Raw genomic sequence first — 23,960 nt, 5'->3', positions numbered from 1 at the left:
TTAGGTTTTTTCTTGAATAAAAATGAGAATACAACAATGGTATTTATGGGACTTATTTTGCGCATCATGGGACTAGGAAAGTGAAAGTTTCATAGAAATCTTGAGGAACTTCTAAGCACAAAACCGATTCTGTTTTGGGTGAAATCACTAGGTCTTAGTCCTTATTTAATTTAGCTAGACAGCATGATACTTAGGCAACCTTTTGCGCATTTTATGAGCAGAAAACAGTAATCATAAAATAAATAATCTTGGGAATTTTTTTTATGAAAACCGAACATTGGAGGAATGGAAACTGTGAGAAATCCTTGCTGTATACATTGGTAAAGTTTAATTTTGAAACCAGAAAACTTTTGAGAGAAAGAATCTTGAAGGCCGATTGGGTACTAAGCTTTTAAGCTTGGGAAATTGTTAGTAATATTGTACGAAGAACATGTAACGTATTCTGATTAAATTATTCTGTTACATATATTTTAGGTGCACATATTTTGTGAGATTTTGGACCATTGTCGCTGCTGTTTGGTAATTATTTTTGTGACATTTGAGGTACGTGTATGGTGATATTACCTCTTGTGACTACTAACGGGTGCACGGATGGTGAACGTTGCTCTCATGGTTGGACTTTGTATATGGATTCTGCCTTGGGATTTTATATGCTGGATATTTTATTTATTTCGCAGGATCTTGATATTGAATCCATAAATATATATGATATTGGATATTATCTAGACATGCATGCGCATCCATAATTTTTAAACTATATGATGTGTGTGATCCATGACATTGCATACATGCACTTGTTTCATGCTTTCTACAGAAAATCTTATTAAGGAATGTATATATATACATCTGTTTGAGCACGCATCATGTAGGCATCCCTGCGGTACCAGGGTATGGGACACTTGGCTTCAGTCCGCATAGGATGCAGTTGGACCCCTCCAAGGAGCCATTAAGGGAGGGCCCTCCACTGTTTTTGTTAGTACGCACACCCTAGTATGAGCGTACTCTTGGCGTTATATATGCATCTTGACTAGTTATCTTGGCGATATATACGCAATATGATAATGTTTAGTATTCAGATATTGACTTGATGATGCGACTGTTTTGTTATTTTGCATTTAGTTAGTACTGTTGCATTACTGGTTTTGTTACCACACTACTGGGATTTTTCTCACCCCTTTGGGGCTGCAAATTTTATAAAATTGCAGGAGGACGCAAAAGCATTTGAGGACTCGAGTATATGGATTTTTGCTGTATTTGTTGATTGATTGACATATTACTGCTGCTTGGACTTTTGCCGTTGTCGTTGGATGACTGTAATAATTGATACTTTGAGAACCTTGGATGACTGTATGACTATGTTTCTATTTCTATTTTAAACTTCCATATTCAGCGGTTATTTGGAGATAATTCAGAAAAACGTTTTGCGAAAAGAATTTTCGAACGTTTTATTAAATGCTGAAATTTTAAGCAGTTTTACGTTCAATTTGCGAGTTAAGTTTCGAGGGGCAAACGACCTCCGTTTCTCTATTAATTTATATGCACGCGAAGCCCCTCGTGTCTACTTTAAGATTTTGTCAACTGTACAAAAATATTTTTAAAACTCGATTTTATATGAATATTTAAAGGAATACAGTTTTCTTAAATTTTTACTGTTTTCAACAGCAACATATTTTAAGTACTTCCTATCCAAAATCTTCCTTAGATTCAGCTTTCCACTACATTTCCTCAAAGGTTTTCAAAGAAAAAGTTTCTTAACAAATTTCGCCACTCTAATAACGATTAGCAAACGACTCTCTTGGATGCATACAAGGGAGGGTGTTACACTATGTGTATTAAATATAAACCATATTATATATATTAAAAATATTATTTTACTCCAAAATGCGTCCTAATTGTCAAAATCTAACACTTTTTTTGAATTAACATGTTGGCGTGTCGTGTCCATTTTTAGTGTTGGTGCAACATAGGCCACAGATCTCAAAGGCAAAAGGAAGAAAATTCGCAAAAAAGAGGTGCAACACGAGGACTTCACAGGAGATCACCCATCCATATCTACTCTAGTCTAAGCATGCTCAATTGCGGAGTTTTAATGGGATTCGTTACATCAGTGGTGGTATGATCACACCTGCACATTCCAGCGCGATCAATATCTAATCCCTCACCTGCCTTGGGTCTCAAAGGCAAAAGGAAGAAAATTCGCAAAAAATAGGTACAACACAAGCATTTCCCAATATGTCACCCATCCTTCAGGAGGTCACCCATCCTAGTATTACTCTCGCCTAAGCACGCTTAGCTGGGGAGTTTTGATGGGATCCGGTGCATTAGTGCTGGTATGATTGCACTTGCACATTTCTGCAAGATCAATATCTATTTCCCCTCCCCTTCCCCGCGTCTCAAAGGCAAAAGGAAGCAAATTCACAAAAAATAGGTGCAACACAAGCACTTCCCAGTGAGCCTAAGCACGCTTAATTGCGGTGTTCTGATGGGATCCGGTGCATTAGTGCTGGTATGATCGCATCTGTACCTTCCTGCGTGAACAATATCTATATCCCTTCCCCTGCCACGGGTCTCAAAGGCAAAAGGAGCGAAATTCGCAAAAAAGAGATGCAACACAAGCATTTCCTAGGATATCACCCATTCTAGTACTACTCTCGCCCAAGCACGCTTAACTGCAGAGTTTTGATGGGATCCGATGCATTAGTGCTGGTATGATCGCACCTTCATATTCTCACGCGATCAATTTAGATATCCCCTCCCTCGTCACTGGCTGGGAAGCACGAACACATTATTTGTAGTGAAAAATCCGTGTTGGACTCCAACATGCTCCGACACGAAGTCAACCTTATGGGACACACGGTCACCGCTCCGACACAAGTTTACGACACGCGGTCAACGCTCCGACACACAGTCAACGTTTCCCAACACGTATTTTTTTTTAGATCCAAATTTTATTTTATTTTATCTTTTTAACAAAACATGAAAAATTAATTTATAAATCAATTATTTTCTTTTATGGAATTTGACATGAAAAATGTGACACCCTCCCCTGTATGCATCCAAGGGAGTTGTCTGCTAAGCGGATTAGAGTTGAAATGTTAACGTGTAAAATTCTTTTTCCAAAATCTTTTTGATATCACCAATTAGAAAAGCTTGCCTCGAAAACTGACTTTAAAAAAAATCGAAACAACAAATAAATTTTTAAAAGGCTTTCGTTGCACAACTCTGATTTTCCCGACAACAGCCTGTCTTGCAAAAATAATGTAAATTGGAAATCAACAGCTTGAAAAAATATTCTTTGATATATAGAAACTAGACATCTGGGGCTTCGCGTACATATAAATTATACGCGAATCGGAGGTGAATAGCCCCACGAAACAGAACTCGTAAAGTACTAAAAAATTCATTGTATTTTCCCAAAAACCTCCTGAGTTGTAAAAATCCTAATAATTCGGAATTACAATCGTTGAACATAATATTTATACAATCTGAAAGTACACAACTGGGGATTTACGTACATATGAATTATACCTCATTCGGAGGTCTGTAGCCCCACTAAATATAACTTGCAAAGTGCTCGCAAAACGGTTTATAAAACTGCATCCAAAACCTCAAGAAATAGTTTTCGCAAAACGTTTCCAGAATTTTTCCAAAGTCCTAACTGATCATAAAAATCTTAAAACAGTAGCCTAATAATGCTTCCAACAGTAATCCAAACTTCCCAAAATATTCCAATAATACAGTCATCCAACAGGCAAACAGTTAACAGCAGAAATCCAAACAGCAGCAATTAACAGCCAATATCCAAAATAACCATGTCTTCATATGCTCTTTCGTCCTCCTGCAATTTTATAAAAATTGCAGCCCCAAAGGGGTGAGAAAAATCCCAGTAGTGTGATAGCAAAACCAATAATACAACAATATTAAACTAGGCACAAAATTATAAAACAGTCACATCAACATTTCAATTTACGAAGAAGCATTACCATATCATAGTTCGTATATAACGCCATCATTACGCTCATAGCACCGTCGTGCGCGTACTTAACATATCATAGTGCGTATATAACGCCATTATTACGCTCATAGCACCGTCGTGTGCGTACTAACATACACAGTGGATATTCCATAATGGCTCCTCAAAGGTGAATTCCAACTGAGGCCTATGTGGACGGAAGCCAAGTGTCCCATACCCTGGTACCGAAGGGATGCCTATATGATGCGTGCTCAAACGTATGCATATTTATTTAAATATTCTATTCCATGAACAACATGAAATTCGTGCATGTATGCCATGATATGCTTCGCACACAAACAAGAAACAAATGAATTATGAGGTGTATATGCATGACTAGATCATCATCATAGTAGCATATCTTTCATGTACTTTCCGTACCAAACTGCCACATAACAATTACTTCTCATAACAGAATTTTCCATCTTTTCACATTCATAGGCAGCATACATATAGCATATGACAACACATTAATCCAAGGCACATGTGAGCAAAAATTCACAATTCTATACGCTAGCTAATAGTCACATTAGGTAATACCACCAAACACTTACCTCAAGTCTTTAGCGTTTTTAATCAAAACATCACCAATCAGCCCACTCTTTTAGAGGTTAGCACACCTGAGCAATCGGTACCAAAAATCAAAATTCACATCTATTGTTCCAATAAAATGCATGTACTCTCCAGTTTCCCATTCTAGGTTTCTAATCGATTTCCCATATTCTCATTACTGACTTAATCACCAACTAGATTGTTTTAATCTTTTTCTGACTTAATGTTAATTTTACCAGCCGTTAGCAATTTACAAAAATTCAGATTCCCAGGACATGCCACACGATTTAGGCATCAACCAGGTCCTACAAATAATCATTACATGGCAATACCTACAAGGCTTGGAGTGCACTAAAGATGCATAAAGCATGCTGTCAACACGGTTAAACACATGCGAAACTGGATTCAAATAGTATTTCATGATTTTTATACTACTTTAATTTTCCTAACAAGAAGTTTTATCTCCGGACTTAAACTAATTTTTCCATGCATGTGGTTCGGTTCTTTAGTCATTAACAAAAGGCTTCCAACTCTTGAATTTTGATCAATCATCATGCTCCTAATGCAATGGTTTTCTTCCTTGAATTTTATCCTTTCAACTTATAGCAATTGACCAAAATTCCGAAGTTCATACAGGTTCGGTTTTTAAAGCTATCCCCTATGACAATTCTAATTCTTTTTCTTCAACATAATTTACTTACATTACCTAGGCATGACCAACAGAATTTTTAACGTTTATGTAACCTTGTTCACACTATTTAGGGTGCGCTAAATGGCATGCAGCAGGCTGTTTATATAATGATTTAATACAAGCAAAACTGGACAGCGCACAAGTCTACCAAAATCGTACTACCATTGAGGAGGGTTGCTTTCCAAGTTCCAAAAATTCAGTTATTAGGCATGAACCAATTCATTATCACTAAGTGCTCATAAATTGTCACTTACAGAGGACACACTACACGGTTTAAGGTGCACTAGTGAGGTTAAATCAAGCTGTCCAATTAAGTTCTCAACATACCCAAGGTGTGGTTCATTAACTCGGTCCTGACAAACTCATTTTAACAAAACTCTACTAACTCACTCAGTCCCAACCAGTTTAATTACAACCTGCTAACTTCACAAACTTAAAAACTAGCAAGGCTAGATTGTGATACTGTTTCAAAAAGGCAGCTCAACGCATGACAGTGGCCTACTTTCCAAGCTCACTAAAACTTATTTCAGCTTGCCTATACCAAAAGTCCCAAGGTTGTTCAATTAGGCAAAAGCAAAGGAATGTAAATAACAAAGTTTAATCTACCAAATTCACACATGCAGTCCGAAATTAAAATGAAGGGAGGTGCTTGAAATCGGGTCCTTACCTTCTTGTGGGTACATCACAAGCTAACCACTCAGCCAAGAGAACAACCACTAATTTGGTTCTAAAAAAATCCAACGCCTCCCCTCCAAGACTCAAGCTCACAGCTGCATGCAAGAGGAAATTCCTAAAGAAAACCGAATGGAGAATGGTGAAACAAAAGTGTAGAGAATCATCACACCTCCTTGAAGACACTTAAGAACCGAATCATTGAGGGGGATTCAAAGAGTATGGTTTCAGATTTATACCTTTAGGAGGTATCCAACTCATTCTCGAATCTGCCCACATGCATCACTTAAACGGAAGGCAGTACCCTTGCATTCCCACTGTCCAAATAATGAAAACAAAAAAATAACATCATGCGCAGCTCACTCCTCCTCTCCTGCGCCGAATCAGAAAGCAAAAAGGATCGGAATTGCTCACTTGGTCTTGCATGCAATGGAAGATAGCTCAGAACTTAAGGATGGGGTCTTCATTGAAGGGAATCGGTTTTCATCACTCCTTGAGCTTTGATGCTCGGCTGGACCAGAAACGAAAATATAAGGATGGAGACTTTGGTGAATGAATTCTTGTTTCACGGTTTAGGGGGAAGCAGTGAAGGAATGTCTTTGCAAAGTTATGTTTTGTAATTTCCCTTAGTTTTTGCGCACAGGGAAGAAATGGGAGAGAACAAAATGAACATGATTTAAGACACAAAACAGCAGCCAGCTTGTTTGTTCCCCACCTAGGGCGCATGAAAAAAAAACAAAAGAATAAGGATGACTATATGTGTACATGTGTCACTACTTGCCCAATAAGGATCACCCAGGCAAATTTCCTTTTTATCCAAGGGTTATCTAAATGCTTGGGAATAAGGGGTTTTGGGCTGGTGAATGCCTCCACCCAAGGCATTGGGCCGTAGCTTCACAAGGTGGGTGTGGTACAATTCATCCTCTAATGTACCCTATCCCAAATACTCATAAGTAGTACTAAGGTTCCCATATTTTGTAGTTAAATTAATCTCATTCTACACACACCTATGACAAAGTCCGAAGACATAGAGAAGTAGTTTGACCAAATGTATATTTTCCTCTAACATTCCTAATGGGTCACTTGGCACATGAATTATATATATATATATATATATATATATATATATATATATATATATATATATATATATATAATTATTATTTCATGTTCCCACTAGTTAATTATTAAGGTTCCTACCTATAATGTAATTTAAATGCAATGCTACCCCTTTTTAACTAGTATTTTGAATCTTTTAAAAATATACACATACTCTTGCTTATAATAGCAACAATAATAATTTTCCTACTTAATTTAATTCCTCCCTAAACCTCAATTTTATTCGAATTTCAGGCATGCCTCACACTCTCAATTATAATTTATAGAAATTCCTAATTATGCGGGATGTTACACAAAATTATTTTTGCTTTATATTAATGTTATGAAATTTGAATATTTGATTAGTTATATGACTTATTATGTGCTGCTATACGTATTAAATACAAACTATATATATGAAAAATATTATTTAATATCAAAACGTGTCATTACGTGTCGAAATCTAATATTTTTTTAGAATTAACTGTCGGCATATCGTGTCACGTGTCTTGTGTCGGTGTCGATGCAACATAGGCCACGGTTCTCAAAGGCAAAAGGAAGGATAATCGCAAAAAAGAGGTGCAACACGAAGACTTCCCAAGAGGTCACCCATCCTAGTACTATGTCGCCAAAGCACGCTTTATTGCGGAGTTTTGATGGGATCCAGTGCATTAGTGCTGGTATGATCGCACCTGCACATTCTCGCACGATCAAAATTTGTATCCCCTCCCCCGCCATAGGTCTCAAAGGCAAAAGGAAGGAAATTCGAAAAAAAGAGGTTTAACACGAGGACTTCCCAAGAGGTCACTCATCCTAGTATACTCTAGCCCAAACACGCTTAACAACAGAGTTCTGATGGGATCCCATGCATTAGTGCTATATGATCGCTGATAAACCTTTGGTTTACCATGTTTTGAGGCTAAATTATACAAGAATTATGTATTAGATTTCATGGATTTCAAGGTTTTACAACATATAAGTCATAAGATAAAAATTTGAGCTGATGTTTTATAGTTCTTTGCATTTTGAAGGTAAAACCACACCTATTGGTGCTAAGAAGTGCTAAAGAAATCATGACGAAGGAGTTGCGGCTCAATACGGACCAAGGGAAGCCAAAATCTTACAAGTTAAAGGCCAGAAGAGCACGCTTAAGCGCACAAGAGGACGCTCGAGCGCTTCATAGCAGGGAAAATAGCCAAATTGGGCAATTCTGGACGCTCAAGCGCACACCTGCACGCTCAAGCGCACAAGAAGACACGAATTAAACCGCAGGAGCACGCTCGGGCGCCCATTAGCATGCTCGAGCGCCCATTAGCACGCTCGAGCGCGCTTAGGCAGGCAGAAACAACAATTTGAATCACATTAGCACGCTCAAGTGGCCAACAGCACGCTTGAGCACCCAAGCACGTTTCAGACAGCAAAGATTTACTAAGATTTGCTGAGATTTTCCAATAAAGACCAGATTTTGATATCCGAAATTAAAACAGAAACATATCGATCCTGATTTAAAGAGATTCGTGGAAGATTGAAGCAGGATTATAACAAGATTCAAAGTCAAAAATCTGTCACCAATCTACAAGATCTTAAACGCAAAAAGGAAACAATTATGAAATCAATTACAAATCTGATACGGATACAGTGGGGGATGCAATGAAGGATGTGGCTTTGAAGATTATAAATAAGGAGCTGAGGGTCAGACCAATTCACCAATTCACAAGTCCAGAGAATTACATAGAGACCTGAAGGAGGAATCCTGTTGCGGAGCGCTGGAACACTGAGGAACCAAGTCAACATCACACCAATGGAGGCTTGGGGTTCTCTTTTCTTTATTATTGTTTTTCAATTCAGTATGCTAGGCTAGATTTTTATGTAGTTAGGGGTAGATGGAACCCAATTGAATCTTTATGTTTATGAATTAAATTATCTCTGAATTCTTTTCTTTTTATAATTGAATAAATTTATCTGTTTTTAATGCTTTCTATGAGTTTGCTCCTTGTAGAATGATTTTAGGGAATTGTATGACAATAGGGATGTTGGTGCATGAACCCTGACTTGATAAATTTATCACAATCCTTGTGATCTAGGGATAAACATAGGGTAATTGTGCAATATTTGAATTCTTGATCTTAATGCATGTTTTCTTGGAGAATAATCGGGGAACTAGAGTTCTTTCAAGATTACATAGATTTAGGGTAACAAGGAATTGAGCCCTAATTAACTTAGATAGAATTGATTGGTATTATATTAAGAAAAGGTTCTTGACTGTTTAATTCATAACATAACGAGGATATTGGGGGAAGTCGAAACCCTAACTACGCTTGTTTTTTAATTCGAAATCAATCATCATATTTTTCAATTGTCTTTTTAATTCTGAATTTTCTTTAATTGAATGCTATTACTTGTTTTTAATTTTAATTTCTTCCAAATACAATTCTCTTCATCTTATTCTTGATTGTCCAACTAAATCTTGATTAGTGAACTAGTGCTTGAAAATCCGATCCTCGTGGGAACGATCTCGTACTCCGGTACACTTTATTACTTAACAACCGATGCACTTGCCGAGTCGCAACAAGTTTTTGGCGCCGTTGTCAAAGCAACACTTCTGAGTGGGAGAAAGCTTTTGCACAACTATGCAAGACCACTTTTTATTATATTCAAGGTGCAAATGCTTTCATAGAGGACACATCTGCTTTCATGCAAGAGACTAGAGCAGCACACCGGAATCAAGAAGCTTGCATAAGAAATCTGGAAATTCAGATTGGCCAGTTGTCAAAGCAATTTTCCGAGAGAGCTCAGGGTACTTTTCCAAGCAACACAATTGTCAATCCAAGGGAGCATTGCAATGCTATCACCACTAGGAGTGGGACAATGATTCATCCTATAGAGGAAAATTGCTATTTCCAGGAGGAAAATTCTGATTTCTTGGAGTATTTTGTGGCTGAGGTCTTTGATCATACCAAACGCCATTCACTTATACTTGTTGAGGTGAATCAGAAGGCATCAAAGGGCATTCATTAGACTCATGATTGTCCTGGAAATATTCACACACAACAGCAGCAGCTTTAGTCTGTACACTAGCAAGCTGCATCTTGTCAAGCCTTGATGTTAAGTTTGCTACCTGCTGAGATAACAAACTGTTTTCATCCAGCATCGCATCATTACCTTCCAGTTGAAGGATACCTCTCTTAGGCTTTACTGACAACCCTTGGTTTTTGTTGGCATCCATCCTCTCAATTAGCTCAAGAGTCTCGTTTGCTCTCAGAGTTTTAATAGTGCCTCCTGCTGCACCATTTAACACCATCCGAACCTCAGGTTTGCAACCATTGAAGAAGATTCTAACCTGATTACCAACAGTCAGGTTATACTGAGGAAACCTTCTCATCAAGTCCTTGAACCGGTTCCATGCTTCACACATTGATTCACCCTCAGATTGAGTGAGATTGGTGATATCATTCACCATCTGGTTGTACTTCTCCATCGAGAAAAACTGAGCAAAGAACTTCTGTGATAAATCATCCCAGGTTAGAATGCTTGCAGCAGGCTGTCGTTTCAACCAACTAAGAGCCTTTCCCTTAAGAGCGAAAGGGAACAGCCTCAATCGGATTGCATCGTTAGACACCTGGGGATGTTTGGTGGAGTCACAGATCATCAAGAATCTGTTAATAAACCTATGAGGATCTTCACTATTCTCTCCTCCAAACTGAGCTCTCTCTACCAATTGAATATGGGAAGACTTGAGCTCCCAATTGTTGACAACATTCGGCTGAACAATACCCGCATTGGGCCTGTTGAATAATGGAGTTAAGATAGTATCCATGAGCGGATTGTCCTCTTCATTGTTCCCTGCCATGGTGTGTGCTTCTTCAGAAAGAATTTCTAACTTGTCGAATGCAAGCTTCTGCTGAACAAGTTTTCTGTATCTCTTTTCAGTCTTGGTAATCTTTAAATCAATTAGAAATTCTGGCTCTTTACCTCGCATACAACTCAGAAAAGAGATTAGTAGCACTGTTCAAATATCAAAAAAAATAAAAAATAAAATAAAATCCAATCTTAAAAATCAAAATTAATTGATATAAGAAACGCCAATCCCTGGCAACGGCGCCAAAAACTTGATGCTTCCCGGCAAGTATACCGATCGCACAAGTAATATAGATAGTAAGTAAAGTATCGTCTCCACATGGATTGGGTCGAATATCAATTAATTGTTCCTTTTAAGAATGAAAGAGTTCAAAGGTTGTGACAAATATTGTCGAATTGTGTGAAATTGAGAACTGAAAATAAAGACTTGTTTTTGTAATTTTTCTGTAATGAAGAATAAAAATAAGAACAAGAATGATTTGATATGTAAAAATGAGAAAAGCATTGTAGCTAGGACACACTCACCATATGATCCCCACTTCTTACTCTGAATTGATTTACAATATTCAATTATATAATTACTCAAATAAATTATTATCTAGAATTAATTAGTTAAATCCCAATCCCTTGGCAATTTAACCCTTTAACCTCAATTGGAATCCTAATCCCTTAGTAACCCCTCATGAGAATTAAGCAATGAACTCAATAATTTAAGCATCTGCAATTAAATATACATCTATTCCTAGCATGCATAGTAATTGTTATCTTACCCACTTTCAAGATGAAAATCCCAATATTCCTATCTAGGGTTCTAACCCTCAAACTGTCCTCAACTATTAGATTGATCAAGTCTAACAAAGAAGATATGCAATACGCACAAGGTAAAGATAAATATAATTATATAAACGAAAAACCATAAATCAATCCATCGTAACAACGGTTCATATAGGGTTCGTGACCCTAACTACAATAAAAAGTAAACTAGCCAAACATAATCATGGCTAAAAATCCAATATTCAATAAAAACATAAACCTGATAAATTAAACGAAGAAGAAGAAAAGAAACTTGATCTTCAGATTCCTTTCGGAGCACCACTGTCGTCTCTCTCAGTAGAATAGGTCTGAATCCCCAATTCTGTCATAAGGATCCTATTTATAAGCCTCTTTTCTTTCTTCCGAAAATACCCTTCCCCACCACGGTATTATTTTCCCGCAACCCGGCGCCAGTTGGCACCGGTTTGGCGCCACTTCGCGCCGCGCTTCTGCCCAAAATTGCAAAGTCGGGCAGCTTTTACGTAAACTGGCGCCAGTTGGCGCCAAAATGGCGCAATGTTCTTTCTCCAAAATTGGCGCAAGGTGGCGTGGAGTTTTAGTGCAAAATGGCGCCAACATGCTTGGACTTTGGCGCCACTTGGCTCCATTTTGGTGCCAAGTGGCGCCATGCTACTGTGGCTTTTCGGTTCTTCAAAAACTCGGCGCTTGTTGGTGCCAAATTCCAAAGTACCGCTGCACATTCCGTAAACTGGCGCGGGTTTGCGCCAGTGTGGTGCCGGTCCGCGCCATGTTGCTGGAATTTGTAGTGTGCTACACCCGTCTGGAATTGCGTTAACAGGTTTTTTTATAATTTTCACTTCTTTTTCCTATAAAAACACAACCAATAGGTGAGAAATATTATTGAAAAGAAAGAATCAATATAATTAGCAAATATGTATTTAAGTTGCTCTTTTATGACTTAATTCTTATTAATTTTAACACAGAAAACTACACTTGCCAGAGGCACATCAACAGCTATGCAAGACCACTTCTGATTATATTCAAGGTGCAAATGCTTTCAAAGAGGACACATCTGCTTTCATGCAAGAGACTAGAGAAGCACACCGGAATCAAGAAGCTTCCATAAGAAATATGGAAATTCAAATTGGCCAGTTGTCAAAGCAATTTTCTGAGAGAGCTCAGGGTACTTTTCCAAGCAACACAGTTGTCAATCCAAGGGAGCATTGAAATGCTATCACCACTAGGAGTGGGATAATGATTCAGCCTATAGAGGAGCAGCCCGAAGAAAAGAAGAAGGATGGAGAAGCATTAGTTGAAGAAGAGAAGGAAGAAAAGGAAAAAGATACAATTGAAGTTGACAAAAGCAATCCTGAAAAAGCCAAAAAGAAACTATTCAAGTGGGAGAAGAAGAAAGCTCTAGAAAGACAAAACAAGCCATTGGATCTCTCCCTATATGCTCGAATCCCATATCCTCAGAGATTAAAGAAAGATATTCAGAAGCAGCAGTATTCAAAGTTTCTAGACATATTCAGGAGGTTGCAGATCAACATTCCTTTTGCTGAAGCTTTAGAGAACATTCCCAATTATGCAAGGTTCATGAAGGATCTATTATCAAGGAAGCGTAAGTTGCAGGAATGTGAGACGGTGAATCTGACAGAGGAATGTAATGCTATCATCCAAAAGAAGTTACCTACCAAAGTCAAGGATCCAGGGAGCTTCAGCATTCCATGCACTATAGGCAAAGTGGAAGTGGACAATGTTTTATGTGATCTTGGATCTAGCATCAATGTCATGCCACTCTCCATGATGAAGAAGCTGGGGATTACTGAAGTAAAGCCCACAAAGACGATAGTGCAACTGGCTGACCGCTCTTCAAAGCAAGCTTATGGCATCATTGAGGACATATTGGTAAAGGTAGATAAATTCATCATCCCTGTTGATTTTGTCATCCTTGATATAGAGGAAGATGCCACAATTCCAATGATCTTCGAAAGACCCTTCTTGGCAACTTCAGGAGCATTGATTGATGTACTTAAGGGCGAGCTGATATTACGGATAGATGGAGAGCAAGCAACTTTCAAGTTCTTTGACAAAGAAATCCCCTCATCTGTAGCTCAACCGGAAGATTAAGTCTACTATATTAGTGAAAAGAAAGGAGAAGAAGAGCACAAAGAGAATTCTCCTCAAGAAGGTAAGCCAAAGGTTAAAATGGAGAAACCCAGAGCAAGGGAAAGCATATAAATACCAAATTCAAAGTTTTTAAGGCTACTGTATCTCACTCATATGCACAGGAGCACTATGGTAGGACACAATTTATGAATGATGGAGCTTGGTCATCACCAAGCTTATGCTTTGAGCCACCATGAAAGTAAATCAGGTACGTCAGGCTCGTGACGTTAAACAAGCGCTAATGGGTAGGCAAACCCACACTTTACTGTTTTATTTTAATTTCACTGTTTTAATTATTTTTACTTTGAATTAAATAAAGAAAAATACAAAAATATAGGAGAAGGTGTTGAGACTAATAACTTTCATTGAGTGGATTTTACAGGTGAAGAAAAAGGAACAAACAACAAGAGAGAGCAACCAGTTGTTTTATTTCTCGACGCGTTTTCTTTTTAGATTTAAATCTGTTGTTGAGGACAACAACATTTAAATCTGAGAATGGGGAATGCGAGGTTCATCTAAGCACAATTGAGTAAGCTTGAGGAACTTTATGAGCATACACAGAATATCTGGCTAAAACAGGGAACTATCTCAAATCTCTTCTTCTTTGCTTTAGCTTAATTGTTATTTTTTTAATTGAATCTTTATTTTTTAGTTTGTTTTGAAAAACCCCAAGTCATGATTTTTGTGAAAATTTTAAAATTTTTCTTACTCAGTGTTTTTAAATGGAAGATTGGTAGGAAATTTGATCAGTGATTTGATTCAGAGCATGGTGATGCACCTTCTTAATTTTTCATAATGAGCATCAATGTAATGATTTTCATGACTCATTAAATAGTCTCTTTAGTGATGAAATTTGTAAGATAAAGAATAGAGAAAGTGACTGTGCATTCATAGCCGTGAGGTTTTGAGCCTATATAGAAAATTTTTATTGAGTGTGCATCCCACTGTATGAAAGACTCTAGAACTTGCTTTGTTTCTTGCTTGAATTGGTATGTGATATATTCTATGGATATGATTGAGGCATGTTCTTTCTTTAAACTAGATGGCCAAATAGCCAACCATTGCTGATATTCCTTAGTTAAACCCCTTTGTGTTAGTATTTGGGTGTCCTAGAGACAATCTTATGATTAAATAAGGATAGAGATGTAGACCTTTTTAATATTGTCGCAAATAAATAAAAGCACTCTTTATCTTGTTTCATAATTATGTCTCGATATTAATATTAATATATTATGAATAACTTGATAAACCCCGTGGAATAAAATAGGTATCTCTTGAGTATCTATGATGATATCACAATCATGAGGATTCAAGAATACCGGATGTTTATTCCTAATTTTATGTTCCTAGTCTAGAGATACTGAGAATGGGGTCAGTAATCTCGGGTAAGACTAGCACGACTTATCTATTTGTATATGGATACAAGGTATAGACCTCATGTGCTACAGATATGGAGATGTCTTAGCTAAAGTCGTGGGTGGACCTATAAGGGTATAGTTCACACTGAACGGACCCACAAAGAGACTCTATGAGGAACTCTCACAGAGAGTATCATTAGAGTAGTCTCTTTATATTTGGGTATGTCTTTCCTAAGACCAGAAGTTATTACCTAGATTGTGTTCTAGAAGGCATGCTTTGATTGTGCACCTCGTCCGCCTGCAACATGGAGACTCATAGGTATACTGTTGGGCTTGTCCTGAAAGAACACAGGGCTAGGGTGATAAGCTGAAGGAATTCGTCAAATCTCTGTGAGAGATTAGGTTATCTGTAAACCGGAGAAATCAGGATGACATTTACAGGGACTCGGGAATCTATGCATAGTAAAAGAGATCATGAGATGATCTGCCTTTAGAGTCTGTAAATTGAAGATTCCCTATTTCGAATAAAGCTTACCCTAAACCGCAGGGGTTGATACGCTTCCTTACCCTAGGTTTTATGGGAAGGTAACCGAGACAAAAGGAAATATATACGGCAACCAAATATGTTTAATAGGATGATCAAATCATTAATCTAACTAGTTCTGGGGCAACAAAGCATTGCTAGTGCTCTGTGTTGTCGTTAGATGGGTTGTGGGCTTATTGGGCCCAAGCCCATTTATGTCAGTGGCTAAGTTGGACCTAATGGGTCACACACAAACACCTAATTGTCTAGATGCTCTAGCATTAAAGGTATTGGGCCTAATAATAGTTATTAGCCCAAGAAGTTGTTTGGAACTCCACCCTAAAGGGGTGGAGGGCGCATGGTTCATTGTAATGGGCTTGGATAATCCAAGATATTACTAATTAATTTAATTATCAAACATTTAAATTTTTAATTTTGGAATTCGAAATTTGAATTTTAAAATTTTGAATTTTGAATTTGAATTTCGAAATTCGAATTTTGAATTTGAAATTTGAAATTTGAATTTTGAATTTTGAAATTTGGATTTTGAATTCGAATTTTGAAATTTGAAATTTTGAAATTTGAAAATTTGAATTTTGAATTTGAATTTTGAATTTGAATGTTTGAACATTTGAATGTTTGAATTCAAATATTTGAATTTGAATTTGAATTGCCTATGAAAGGTTGTTTCATAACAAAAGGATAAGATGAGATCTTGTTGGAACAAATCACTAGTATCATGAGAGAATCTTTTGGACAAGATCCAAGGCCATATATGGCGCTGATTTGGGTTGTTGGTGAGCAAGATTTGCTCATCAAAATCAGCTCCAGAAGATTCAGTCAGTTAGGAGAAAATCTGAGTGAGTTGATTCAAATTTGAATGCAACTACTCAGATGTATCTGGTCACCTTTTTGGGCTATATGGGGCGCACCATATAGCTGATCTTATGAAGATTTCTGATCAGAATTTTGAATAGGTTTTTGAACCAATTCTCAAGAGAATATTCTAGGAGACTGTTAGCAATTTTTGAAATAAAACAGCTCCACTTCTCTCTCTCTCCAATCTGGCGCCTAATGATCAGATTTTTAGGAGAAAAATCTGATTGGTATTTTATTTTAAATACTCTCCTCTTATGCACCTATGTGGTAGTTGTTCCTCCAAGGGTTTTTCTGAAAACCTAGCCTATTCTCTCCTCTCTCCTGCGCCACTTGTGAAGCTTTCACATTGAGAGCTTCACTTTTTCAAACACTTTCACCTAGCCTCCATCTTCACACATAGAGCGCCTAGCAAGCCTCTTTGTGGTGATCATCCGGTGGCTTCACAAGAAGGAGTTCTTGCACCTAGACGAGTGGGTGGTGTGGATCAACGTTAGAGGGTCTGAACCCTTCAGACCAGCCTTGATCATCTGGTGATTTCACGAACAAGGTAACATCATGCTTTCCTAAAGCATGATCTTGATGTGCATGTATATTCCGCAAAGAAAAATTTTGTTTTCCCTCTTGCATGCATCGGCCTTCAAGGCCATTTCGAACTTTCACTTTGAGCCGATGTCTGTTTATTCTTTGAAAACCTATAAAGATGAATAAGCCACTTTCCATATAAATCCTCACCTTATTTGAGATTAGTTTTCAGATTTGAATTGAGAAAAATGTGTTAATTGTTGATGATATAAATGGTGATGTATGGAAGTACAGGGAAAAAGGCAAAAGCCAAGGAAGTAAGGTTCGTTAGAAAGAAACAAAGAAAAGGAAAAATACTCAGAAAGCGAAAAAGAAAAGAAGTGAAAAGAAAGAAAAAAAAAATTGTTCTGAGAAAAGAAAACGACAAACAAGAGAAGAGTTCAAAAGAAAAAGAAGAAGAATGGACTGAAAAGAAGAAAGAAAGTTGTTTACAAATTGTAAACGATTACATTTATTCCTCTTTGAATCTGGATTTTAATCTTGCAGCTCATTCTCTAAATTTTTCCTTCCTTTAGCCAAGCCAAGTTATAACCCTAAGAAAGACCTCTTGATTCGTGAGAAATGTCACAATACTATGGAGAGCAAGAATATAATCAAGCCTATGGTAGTATTGATTCAGTAAGGATTCGAATGAAACACCAACCCTCTAAACAGTTGAGTGTGAGTGAATTGAAATCCTAGTGAGGGAGTGTTTCAGGAAATTTTCCTTATTCTTGATCTTAAGAAAATTTGTTGCATTTTTTTTACTGATGAATTATGAATCTTGTTGATTGATGCGTTAATTTTTAGAGTCTGAATGCTCTGTAACCATGTCTTTGATTGAATCATTCCTTCCAAATTCCATGCTATTAAAATTCCTACTCCCTAATCCCTTAGTTTTATTCTAATTGATTGCTGAGGACAACAATATTCAAATATGGGAATGTTTGATAAACCTTTGGTTTACCATGTTTTGAGGCTAAATTATACAAGAATTATATATTAGATTGCCTGGAATTCAAGGTTTTACAACATATAAGTCACAAGAAAAGAATTTGACTGATGTTTTATAGTCCTTTGCATTTTGAAGGTAAAACCACACCTATTGGTGCTAAGAAGTGCTAAAGAAATCATGACGAAGGAGTTGCGGCTCAATATGGACCAAGGGAAGCCAAAATCTTACAAGTTAAAGGCCAGAAGAGCACGCTCAAGCGCACAAGAAGACGCTCGAGCGCTTCATAGCAAGGAAAGCAGCAAAACTGGGCAATTTTGGACGCTCAAGCGCACACCTGCATGTTCAAGCGCACAAGAAGACACAAATTAAACCGCGAGGAGCACGCTCGAGCGCCCATTAGCACGCTCGAGCGCGCTCAGGCAGGCAGAAACATCAATTTGAATCACATTAGCACGCTCAAGCGGCCAACAACACGCTTGAGCGCCCAAGCACTTTTCAGACAACAAAGATTTACTAAGATTTGCTGAGATTTTCCAATGAAGACCATATTTTGATATCCAGAATTAAAACAGAAACATATCGACCCTGATTTAAAGAGATTCATGGAAGATTGAAGCAGGATTATAACAAGATTCAAAGTCAAAAATCTGTCACCAATCTACAAGATCTTAAACGCAAAAAGGAAACAATTATGAAATCAATTACAAATCTGATACGGATACGGTGGGAGATGAATTGAAGGATGTGGCTTTGAAGATTATAAATAAGGAGCTGAGGGTCAGACCAATTCACCAATTCAAAAGTCCAGAGAATTCATAGAGACCTGAAGGAGGAATCCTGTTGCGGAGCGCTGGAACACTGAAGAACCAAGTCAACATCACACCAATGGAGGCTTGGGGTTCTCTTTTCTTTATTATTGTTTTTCAATTCAGTATGCTAGGCTAGATTTTTATGTAGTTAGGGGTAGATGGAACCCAATTGAATCTTTATGTTTATGAATTAAATTGTCTCCGAATTCTTTTCTTTTTATAATTGAATAAATTTATCTGTTTTTAATGCTTTCTATGAGTTTGCTCCTTGTAGAATGATTTTAGGGAATTGTATGACAATAGGGATGTTGGTGCATGAACCCTGACTTGATAAATTTATCACAATCCTTGTGATCTAGGGATAAACATAGGGTAATTGTGCAATATTTGAATTCTTGATCTTAATGCATGTTTTCTTGGGGAATAATCGGGGAACTAGAGTTCTTTCAAGATTACATAGATTTAGGGTAACAAGGAATTGAGCCCTAATTAACTTAGATAGAATTGATTGGCATTATATTAAGAAAAGGTTCTTGACTGTTTAATTCATAACATAACGAGGATATTGGGGGAAGTTGAAACCCTAACTACGCTTGTTTTTTAATTCGAAATCAATCATCATATTTTTCAATTATCTTTTTAATTCTGAATTTTCTTTAATTGAATGCTATTACTTGTTTTTAATTTTAATTTCTTCCAAATACAATTCTCTTCATCTTATTCTTGATTGTCCAACTAAATCGTGATTAGCGAATCAGTGCTTGAAAATCTTATCCTCGTGGGAATGATCTCGTACTCTGGTACACCTTTATTACTTAACGACCGGTGCACTTGCCGAGTCGCAACAATCGCACCCACACATTCCTGCACGATCAATATCTATATCCCCTCCCCCGCCACAGGCTGGGAAGAACGAACACGTTTTTTGGAGTGAAAAATGTGTGTCGGATACGTGCCGGACACTGACACAGTCTGATAAGTGTTTTCGACACCCGGTCAATGCTCCGACACATGTTTTCAAACCGCGGTCAAAGTTCTGACACACGGTCAACTTTTCCCGACACAGTTTTTTTTTTTCAGATCAAAATTTTATTTTATTTTATCTTTTCAACCAAACATGAAAAATTAATTTATTAATCGAATATTTTCTGTTATGGAATTTGACATAAAAAATTACTTTTGCTTTATATGTATGTTATAGAATTTGAATATTTGATTGGTTATATGACTTATTGTGAGCTGCTATGTTTATTAAATATAAACCATATTATATATATTAAAAATATTATTTAATATCAAAATGTGTCCTAACGTGTCAAAATCTAACTCTTTTTAGAATTAACGTGTCAGCGTGTGATGTGTTCCAGCAGGTCACCCATCCTTGTACTACTCTCGCCCAAGCACGCTTATTTGCGGAGTTCTGATGAGATTCGGTGCATTAGTGTTGGTATGATCGCTCTTGCACATTCTCGCGCGATCAATATCTTTATCCCTTCCCCCGCCACAGGCTGGGTAACACGAACACGTTATTTAGAGTGAAAAATGTGTGTTGGACACGTGCTAGACATCGACATATTCCGACACGCGGTCAAACTTACGGGACACTCGGTCAACTTTTTCCGACATGTGTTTTTTTTAGATCCAAATTTTATTTTATTTTATCTTTTTAAGTAAACATGAAATATTAATTTAAAAATTAAATATTTTCTGTTATGAAATTTGAATATTTGATTGGTTATATGACTTATTATGGGCTGCTATGTGTATTAAATATAAATTATATTATATATATATAAAATACTATTTAATATCCACAGTATATTTAGAATATCTTCTTCTTTCTCTCCTACAAGCAATCTTAAGAAAATCGGAACGGTCCGGCCAGGTCGACCCGAGAATCGGTCTTGGTGAAGCAACAGAACAACCATGCATCAGAACTGATGCAACCCAGTGCAACTCGGCCGGTTTTCATGAAAATCGGTAACCGGGCCCGGCCCCGAAAAAATTTCCAATTTTTTTTTTCAAGAAAAATAAATCATAATGGACATATTTGAGTAATTTTTGCTTATTGACTTACATAGGTTATGTACCTACAATACTAATAATATCTAAATTATACATTATACAAGAAATTTTGATTTGATTTATAACTAGAGATGTTGTTTGCTAAATCTGAAGCCCCATATCTCAATCATTATATTTTTGTTTTATCCTTTTTTTAGATATTTGTGTATGTTTATAATTTTTTAATATAAATTATAGAATTGCATATAATTACTAGGTCATGCGGTTCAACCAGTGACCCAGTACCTAGACCGGGTCAATGATCGGTCTGGTTTCCATAACATTGCCTACAAGACCACCCACAAATACATATCTTAGAGCCCCAGCCTTCAAAGCCTTAATAGTATGACATACAGATAAGTAAGGAGAAGAAACAACATAGGGTTCCTCTGAAGATAATATCAACTTCTTTCTGAAACAATAAATCATTGTGCAGTTTTTAGATAACCAGTCCATACCCAAAATCATATTCACAGTGACTAGGGGTAAAACAATAAAATCAACAAGATAATCTCTGCCTTCATACTTAAAATTCACATCCCTACATATAAATGATGCATCACACACTTCCCTAGTAGTGGTTGTAATTCGTATAGAGGGAATCATCTATGTTGCGGTTAAGTTAAACCCTTTAGCAACATAGTTCGCAACAAAGGAATGTGTCACTCTAGAATCAAACAATATAGATAAATCATGATTAGCAATAAAAATTATACCTTTAACCAAATTCGGAGCCTTATCAGATTTTTGAACATTTGTAGTATAAACTCGTCTAATAGTAGAAGAAGATGGCAAGGCCTGCAGATTAATAGTCTGCCCAGCATTAGAAGTACATTCTATGGCAAAGTGGCTAGTCTTGCCACAGTTAAAACAAGCATTTTGAGCCATCCAATAATTTCCTTTATGGTACTTTCCATACTTATCACACTTAGGAGCATAATACCTATTGTAGATCCATCCCTAGGGGCTCTACCCCTCTTAAAATAATCAGAAGGTTGTCTCACATGCAAACCTTTACCCTTATTTTTATTTCTACAGTTAGAACTAGAAGGATTGTTTCTCCAATTAGAACCAGATGGACCAACAGTCTTCTTAACCTCATTATCACGAGTAGTATTTGATTTGGAATACCTACCATAGACGGTCTCAACCCTTTTGCACTCGATAACTAGATCAGCAAAATTTCTCATTGCCGTATTAGACATATGTTTTTCAATCTTCTCGTTAAGTCCCCTCTAGAACTTAGCAGCCAAGAATTTAGGGGTGGGTAGAGTCCCACCATAATTTGCAAACTTGACCAATTCATTAAATTTAGCAACATAGGCATCATCAGATAAAGAGTCTTGAACCAACCGATCAAATTCACCTAGTTTAGCTTCCCTAGCATCCCTGGAAAAATACTCTTTATGAAACAAACCCTCAAATAATGCCCAAGTAATTTCCTGTCTTTGTATCACAAAAGGTCTAGACGCATTGCACCACCATTCATGGGCATCTCCTTCCAGCATATACACAAAATACCTCAGCTTCTGAGGATCCTAACATCTCATAACCTAAAATATCTTATCCATCCCCTGCAACCACGTAGTAACTACCTTAAGGTCTTTAGACCCCAAGAATGCTGGAGGCTTGTGCTTTCTAAAAGAGATTAGTCTTCTCTTCCGCATTCGCCCCATCAACATACTCAACAACAACAGTATGCTAACTAGTATCACCAATGTGATGACTAGCTTATCCCTCCCCCTCAAGAGGAGGAGGAGGAGGAGTAGGTGCTTGGTTTTTATTTCGAGCTTCCCTCATAGTCCTCAACTTGTTTACCAAGGCATTCATTGCCACCTGATTTGCATTCGTAGCAACTTGACTTGCAGCAAGGGTATCCTGATTAGTTTTCATCAAGACATCATTGGCCTGCCTACCTGCAGCCAACTCATGTTGCATACCAGCTAATGCAACAGCAGTAGGATCAAGCCGATTGTTGGCCTCAGATGCCTCAGGGACATTCCTGGTCCTCGCCATGATACTGCACATGTTACACAAAGAAATGAGTTGATCAGGCCATACTCAGTGATCATATATACACAAAAAGTATCAAGAATAACTACAAAACATTTTCAAAGAAAACAACAATCCACAAGTTTCCCTAATAAACTGCTATGATACCATAAAATGTAACACCCCGTATGCATTTGGATATGTTATCATCAATTATGATATTAAGCACAGTTACAATCACAACAATTCATTTAAAAATACGGGAAAACTTTTTATTTTTTAATAACATTCACACTTTTGAAGCAAACGTAATAAAACATTTTACAAATTATGATTGTAACTCAAGACTATTGCAGAATCATAAATATTATCGCTTAATGTCTACACAAAGATGCTAAGTTGTTCCCATAAACCAACAAAGCTAAAATACATAATTTGACATTTTACATAAAGAGATACTCTCAGTTTTCTCAAAACTGCAAATGGAATACATGTCCATAAGTTCTCATCTTTTGTTATGTTAAACTAGAAAGTCTAGCTTTCCAACAAGGTATCACATGCTCCAATTAGAGTTCTATAGCTCCATATACGCTTGCCGTAAGTTAATTCCATAAAACTGTCAACACTGCACTATCGGGTTCATTAACATCTTTTACTATTTCTGAAACTGTATTCGTTACACTTGTCTATTTTCTCCCAAATTTTAATATGTTTTAGTAGACACATTAAGCTTCAATTTCATATATTATAAGCCTAATTTGGGTAAGAAATTGGAGAGATATTGATTTTTCAAAAACATATACAGAAGTTGTATCATTCAGTGCAGAACAGGACAGTCCGCCTTCAATAAAAATCCGGGAAAATTTTACAACTCTAAACGACACCAAACCACAGGAAAACATAGGCGACATCCTAAGATTCAAAATGAGATATGGTACACCTCCAGTGGACAACTGTGGAGAGAGATATGATCTCTCAAAGTTAGGATAAAAT

The 23,960-nt window shown here is 37.0% G+C and overlaps 2 pseudogenes; both read right to left on the bottom strand.

Annotated features, from left to right (window-relative positions):
- Window positions 1-2,601: 2,601 nt before the first annotated feature.
- Window positions 2,602-2,720, bottom strand: LOC133311221 (5S ribosomal RNA; annotated as a pseudogene).
- A 4,881-nt stretch (window positions 2,721-7,601) lies between these two features.
- On the bottom strand, window positions 7,602-7,719 carry LOC133311222 (5S ribosomal RNA; annotated as a pseudogene).
- Window positions 7,720-23,960: the final 16,241 nt, after the last annotated feature.

Source organism: Gastrolobium bilobum, unplaced genomic scaffold (assembly GCF_033153095.1).
Source record: "Gastrolobium bilobum isolate Gb01-03AN ecotype WA unplaced genomic scaffold, APGP_CSIRO_Gbil_v1 utg184762, whole genome shotgun sequence".
NCBI classification, from domain to species: domain Eukaryota; kingdom Viridiplantae; phylum Streptophyta; class Magnoliopsida; order Fabales; family Fabaceae; genus Gastrolobium; species Gastrolobium bilobum.
This window is presented reverse-complemented; position numbering and strand designations above follow the sequence as displayed.